At 42.0% G+C, this 7,179-nt stretch overlaps 2 long non-coding RNA genes across 2 annotated transcripts; both read left to right on the forward strand.

Annotated features, from left to right (window-relative positions):
- Positions 1 to 2,920: 2,920 nt before the first annotated feature.
- LOC119288934 lies at positions 2,921 to 4,903 on the forward strand. The gene is made up of 3 exons (XR_005141361.1): positions 2,921 to 3,685; positions 4,178 to 4,300; positions 4,691 to 4,903. It is a non-coding gene; the product is annotated as an uncharacterized LOC119288934 (long non-coding RNA).
- Positions 4,904 to 5,732: 829 nt separating this feature from the next.
- On the forward strand, positions 5,733 to 6,742 carry LOC119288935. The gene is made up of 2 exons (XR_005141362.1): positions 5,733 to 5,999; positions 6,464 to 6,742. It is a non-coding gene; the product is annotated as an uncharacterized LOC119288935 (long non-coding RNA).
- The last annotated feature ends 437 nt before the right edge of the window (positions 6,743 to 7,179 follow it).

The following is a 7,179-nucleotide window of genomic DNA, read 5'->3' on the forward strand; positions in this document are numbered from 1 at the left end:
ATCACCCTCCTCCAAATTGCAGCTCATTCAAATCATCTATGTGAGCCCAGGTTCAATTTATATTTTATGGCCAGATTGGCACATTGCAAAGCAAGTGTTATCTAAACCCCTCCTATTACCCTCAAACTTTTTGGGCACTCTTCCATACCCAAATAATCGCCACATGATAATATTCAGCCCCATTTTCCTGGTAAATCTTTCTCAGGAAATTTCCAAAGTTTCTACCTCGAGAGAAGCTTTGTGAAGTAAGTACTAGCTAGGCTTACCCAAATGATCTGAAAATTTACAAGAACATGACCATACCTATTTAACTTACCTACATCAAAATTGAGCTCATTTCTTTCATCCAATTTCTCTCGCTAATTTTCCCAAGTTTCTGTCCAGAGAAGAGTATTGTGAAGGAAGTACCACTTTGGCATGTCCAAATGGTATCAATTTTCTACCGTGCTTTCCTATGACCAAATAACCATCCTCCACCAAATTTCAGCTCAATCCATTCATTATTTTGAGCCCAGCTTCAACATTCATATTTTTTTCCACTGTGGTACTTTGCAAAGCAAGTACCACCTAGGATCCTCCTTTTGAGCTGAAAATTTGTAAAGACATTTCTCTTAGTAGATGATAATCCTCAACCAAAACTCATGCCCATTGGCCATGTGCATTTCCCGTACCGCTAATCAAACACTTGGTTGCTAATTCATCTTTGAGCATAGGTCGGTCTCCTCGTGAGATTCTTTTGTTGTAATTTTCTTCCTGGCACTTACCTGGGGAGTGCCCAACCCACTAGAGATGCCTAGGCCTCCCAGAACGCATGCCAACGCCAAGGTCACGCGGTGACCACGCGGCGGGCATGCGAGTTTATGCGCTTTGGAGTTGGGGCCCTGGGCCACCATCCAAAACTCGACGTATCGCCACCAAACCATGTATTTATGCTTAAATATATACTTATGTAACTATAAATGATTTTTGGGAAAAATAAAGAGCAAACAATAAGGTAGCTGCAGTTCAAATTTGACTCGGTTCCTACCGAATCGGCGGAAATTTGTCTTTTTCACCAGAGGTGGATCAAAACTTTTGAAACCTAAGCATTTTGTCAATTGTGCATTAAATATGGCCTAGTATTTTATAAAATTGATTAGGTCCACTTTTGCAACAAATATATGGTAGGTCCTTCACAAAAAAACTTATTTCACGCACTCAAAAAATAGAAAATGATTTTTCCGTGCAAAGAAAATGAAAACTCCCTTAGGCAACATTGTTTGGAATTCCAAGATGCACCCTTGTGCACAATATGAGATCATTTGAACAAACTATGCCATGAATGTGGCCATAAGATTGATCATTTGACTTGAGAGCCATGAATCTTCATCCATGATAGCTCATTTCTGAGAACACTTCTTTAAAATAATTTTCGTATTACAAGTTTATTATTTTTCCTGGTAACTTGGTCACATATAATGACACAATGCGAAGGTTTTCCAATTTTTTGATTTTTTTGAATTTTTCATGCCCGTTTCAAAATGCGCTCAAAGCAGCAGGCTTGACCGTTCCTAGCTAGTGGTTGAATCTTGGAAAACTTGTGATGTTTATCTGATTAAATAGATACTTATGTACCTAGAAATAATTTTTGGAAAAAATAAAGAGAAAACTATGAGGTAGTTGCAGTTCAAATTTGACCCGCTTCCTACTGAATCAGCAGAAATTAGTCTTTTTCACGAGAGGTGGATAAATTTTTTTGACACCCAACCATTTGGTGAATTGTGCATTAAATATGACCTAGTATTTTAGAAAATTGATTTGGTCCAACTTTGAAACAATTATTTGGTATGTCCTTTACAAAAAAAACTCTTCGGCACTTGGAAAATGAAAAATGATTTTTTCGTCCAAAGAAAATGAAAACTTTCTTAGGCAATATTGTTTTCCATTCCAATATGCACCCTTCTGCACGATGTGAGATCATTGAAAAAATAATGCCATGAATGTGGCCATAAGATTGATCATTTGGCTTGAAAGCCACGAATCTTCACACATGATAGCTCTTTTCTGAGAACATTTTTTTAAAATAATTACCGTGTTACAAGTTTATTATTTTTTCTGGTAACTTGGTCACATATAATGACACAATGTGAAGGTTTTCCAATTTTTTGATTTTTTTTGAATTTTTTATGCCCGTTTCAAAATGGGGTCAAAATGGGGTCAAAATGGCGGGCATGACCGTTCCTAGCTAGTGGTTGAATCTTGGAAAAACTTTTGATGTTTTTTTATTAAATAGATATTTATGTACCTAGAAATGATTTTTTGAAAAAATAAAGAGCAAACTATGAGGTAATTGCAGTTCAAATTTGACCCGCTTTCTACAGAATCGGTGGAAATTTGTCTTTTTCACGAGAGGTGGATCAAAACTTTTGACACCCAACCATTTTGTCAATTGTGTATTAAATATGGCCTAGTATTTTAGAAAATTGATTTGGTCCAGTTTTACAACAAATATATGGTAGATCCTTCACAAAAAAACTCATTTTGGACACTCGAAAAATGGAAATTGGTTTTTCCATCAATTTGACAAAACGTGGATCAAAAGCATTTTACATAAAATCATTTGGTCAATTATACATAAAATTTGGTCTAATACATAGAGTTGGTAGGTTCATCACAACAAAACTATTTTTTATACTTCAAAAATGAAAAATGCTTTTCTCCTGCATAAAAACTTATGTTTAATCAATTACGACCTATTTATATGGTCATAACATCATCAAGGCCTTTATTGTATTCTGATTGATCCACGAGCACCTCACGCAGATCATGCATCGACCACGGTTGGATAGGTCCGGATCCGACGGCAGCCCTCTTCCCCCACCCCCTCTACCCCTCATCCCTCTCATCCCCCTCCCGATTCAGCGCAGCTCCCTCTCACCCCTCGTCCAAACCCTAGCCGTGCCCTCCTCCGTGCGCCGCCGCCCCCATCAATTCTGCCCAACACCGTCGTCCCCTTCCACTCGCTCTCCTCCATGAGCCGGATCCACACCTCCTCCGGCTCCCCTTCCACTCACTCTCCCGTTAAGGCCGAGATGGACGTTCGATGGCCTCAACTCCTGGATCCCCACCTCCTCCAGCTCCCCTTCCACTCACTCTCTCTCGCCACAGATAGTCAACAAATCAGATGGCGGCAACCGGGCTCGCGCTCTCGCTACGCCCCGCACAGCCGTCGACGCGCGTGCCGAGAAGGATTCTCACGCCGCCTCTGCTTCCGCAGGGGCGCCTCGCCGTCGGCTGCCGCGCGAGCGTGCTTGCCTCATCGCCGATGTTGCCTCGCGCGTGCCCCGTCTTTGCATGCCGCGCCGCCACTTCCTTCCAGAAGCTCGACGCCGTCGGTGAGTCCCCCCTCTTTGTGGTCTCCCTGCTCTGGAACCTTGTGGTCCTGATTAGTTGTGGCTTTGCGCGATTGACTGAATGGCTGAATGTGGGTCGTCTGTCGCGCGCGCGGGCATCGGTGCGGGAGGAGGAGGATTCCTTCAGGTCGGCAGCTGCGGTGGGGCACATGCTGCTTCCCCTCCAGCGTTGCATCTTCTCCGACCACCTCCCGCCGGTGCTGGCCTACTGCTGCCTCGTCCGGGAGGACGACCGCGAGGCGCCCAGCTTCCTCTTCGAGTCTTTCGAGTAGGCCTCCGAGGGCACCAATGTGGTTCGTCCCTGCCCTTACCCAGACAGCCTAAGTAGGTACCTGTAGAAAGAAGTAGTCCTTGTGGATCTGTCTTTCTCAAGTAGTACTAGCCGGCATATGTGTTGGTTTGATTTCGAGCATGTAGCATGAACTCATTGTATTGGTCTCTAGTCTGTTCGTATTTGCATGTTGATCACCATATTGTTATAGTTAGTTTAGATGCTACCTCGCCGGATAAATCTCATGATATTTCTCGATTGTACCGTTAGTAACTGAAGTTTGTAGTATCCTGCAATTGTTAGTTCGGTTGGTAAACTTCATGAATTATCTGTCATCATCTAGTTTAGAGATGTATACTATGCTCTAGTCTTGTTAGAATATTGGAGAGGCAAAAATTTGTTGGGTCGAACTGGCGTGTTGCTCTTTGATGTACTGACTTGTGTTGCCTGGTGAGTGTTGACGGTGTTTCGGGGGATTGATTAATATCTCGCCGGTTGTTTTTTGCTTCTTCAGGGGATTAATCCAGATCCTCGGGGTCGTCGGCGGTGGCAGCCCTCCCTGACGTCGCCAGCTGCATCGGCTCATCGGAGGACGCGATGAGCGGACGCAGAGATGCACAACATGCCCGACTACTTGGTATAATGCAAATATTAGGTTCATTTTGTTTCACGCCGTTTCATCTATCTAGCTGCACATCGTGCATGGTATCTAGCAATGTAATCCAATTTCATGTGTCCTTCTCATTGTCTAGTTAGTGAGAGAAGAGGTGAAGAAGCATAACAATAAAAAATCCTAGTCAATCTCCTACACTACACTACAGTATGTCATGTAGTATACAACCCCAAGAGGCAACATGCAGTAGCCCAGTGTGGCTGTCTACATACTCCATCACATGGCCACCCTAAGCAAATGCAGAGAACACACTTCCAGACTAATCAATCATGCATGCCCATATCATTTGCTTTGTTTAATCTTTCCCAGTTTAGTTTACTAATCTCTTGTCTGTGTATTTTTTGCTGACAAAAGGGATCTGGATAGGTTGCAACTGGGAGTAAAATATGCGTCTGAACTGATTCTCTGGTGCGAAAATCGACGACCAAGATCCACTTCAGCTTGGTAGTGACCTGTGAGAGATTTGTGGTGGTAAGCGGCACATGTCTGATCCCTGGGCATCGGTTCATTTATGATGTTTGATCCTGGTCGTCGGTTACTTGCCAAGATGGGAGATTATTTTCGCTTGTTATGGTAGGGAACCCCTTCGTCCCTATCTACAAAGGCCATGCATACAGATACATGGGAGTAAGCTATTTGGAGCTGTACTTGCTAGCTAATTAGCTTCAGATGTAGTTTGGTGGTATCATCATATGGCAGGCTTGAGATGCTTATACTGTCTGATGTAGAAGTAGCTGATGCGCATGCTTGAGATGTTTTCTCCATGGCTAAAAATAAATATTTGGTTGGGAAAGCTTCAGTTATGTGTATGGCGGGACAACACCATTCATTTGATACACTTTGATGCTATTTCTAGCATGAATTTTTATTTCAGACTTAAAACTAAAATTCTGAACAACTAATTTTTTTATTTCCGATCTGATTCGCTCGCTTGGATTCGATTCCTATACATGCTTTGAATGCATATCGTGGGGGTGGTGAAGCTGGGAGCCTTTCCTCCCCATAAAAATACTTTGCTCTTCATTATGAGCAGTGCCCTTATATAATTAGCTACTAGAAGTGTTTATATACTTGATCACCACACCTCTACTATTCTGGTTACTTTTGCTTTCTTATATGTAGTTGTCCAGGGCATAACAGTTTTATGTGTGGCTTGTTATTGTGTTACCAGACTACTTTCTTGTATTGGCTCTACCATAAGTGACACACCTCTTGGCGAATTTTGTATTACCGATGGCTTAATATTTAAACTTTTTAGCTTGATTTGAAATTGAAATCATAGGGTTCTTTTAATCTTGTTTTTAATTGTTTGTAGTTTCTCGAAGTCCTTCTCTAGCTGTGTTTATAACTGTCTTTGTTCCTTTTTTTATAACAGGACCAGTTTGACACTATTGACTTGTCGGACAATGAGATTGTCAAGCTTGAGAACTTCCCTTTCATGAATCGCCCAGGGAGCCTGCACCTAATTACAACTTACAATGAGAGGGAGCAGGTGACGCCCAGCCCCCAGGGACTCCGCATCCAAGTCTCGGCCGTCCTCCGCAGCAAGGAGTTGAGCCAAAGGAGCAAGCAGCGCTGCTGGTTCCTTCGAGGATGCGTGCTCCTGGTCGAGTCTTGTGGAGAAGCAGGGCGAATTGGGCATCGTCTGACTTGTGCCGCTGTGGTAAGAACGGAACACCACTCTCACTTGATGTGCATGTATTAGTACAACAAAGCGTTCTTACATGGTGATTGTTAGCGACACAACAATTATCTTGCAACATAGCTTGCCAAATTCCTTGCTTACTTACTATATAACCTGTACTGCTAAACATGTTATCCTACTCCATGATGTTGTATCATTTGCAAATACTCCTGGATATCAACTCCATTAGCTATAATCTGTACCTCTAAAAGAGGAGTATAGACTGGTATTGTATTATGCTTGAGACTTCATCCAAACCGCATTGATTGTTGCCAGTGATGTTATTATCTACTATAATGGCCGATGAATCTGTACCTGCCATACCATGTGGAATGAGTAATGAATCTGTACCCGAATACCATGTGTAATGACTGTTATTTTTGCATTGTTTGAACATTTTTTTCTGCTATATAGTTTCTCACTCATGATTGATCTACTGCCAGGTGAATGAGGTTTTCAAATGTTGAAGGAGGACAATAGGAACTTCTGTTATTTCTTATCATCTGAATTTCTATTTTAATTTTCTTTGTTGTAGAATAGTTTTGTTTGGCACTTACTGTTCCTGGGATGTAAAGATATGTATTGCTGGAACGAATGATTGTAATATTATAACTTTGCACGTTGCTTTGAAAATGTATCAGAACTGGGCTAGGCCCAAGATAGCTTATGGTGTGATGTGTTGTAATGTCAATGGCATAATATATATTTTTGGATTGGATCAATTTTTTCAGAACTGGGCTAGGCCTAAGTTATATTGGACAATTATTTTTGAGGGAAAAACATGAGAGGCCCAGCAAAGAAATGGCCCCAAAAAAATACATGATCAAAAAGAAAATCTGCTGTTAAAAGGGCCACACAAAGAAATTAATAAGGCTGAATTGTTGGGCCAGGCCCATGTAGCTAATAAAAGCACAGGAAAAATTACATTAAATAGGCTGAATTGTTGGGCTCGACCCATGTAAAACATCGAATTGGACCGGGCTGAATCTTATCCACGTCAACTTGCCACGCTGGATCCTACGTGGCCCGGGGAGGCTGCTAGTGACCAAAAATTTGGTCGTGGAACCAACGACCTTTTACATATCACAGAGAAGGTCGTTAATTTCAGTTTACAACCGCCAGCTTTTGACCATCTGTTTTTGGTCAAAAAAAGGTCACA

This window comes from Triticum dicoccoides, chromosome 4A (assembly GCF_002162155.2).
Source record: "Triticum dicoccoides isolate Atlit2015 ecotype Zavitan chromosome 4A, WEW_v2.0, whole genome shotgun sequence".
Lineage (NCBI taxonomy): Eukaryota > Viridiplantae > Streptophyta > Magnoliopsida > Poales > Poaceae > Triticum > Triticum dicoccoides.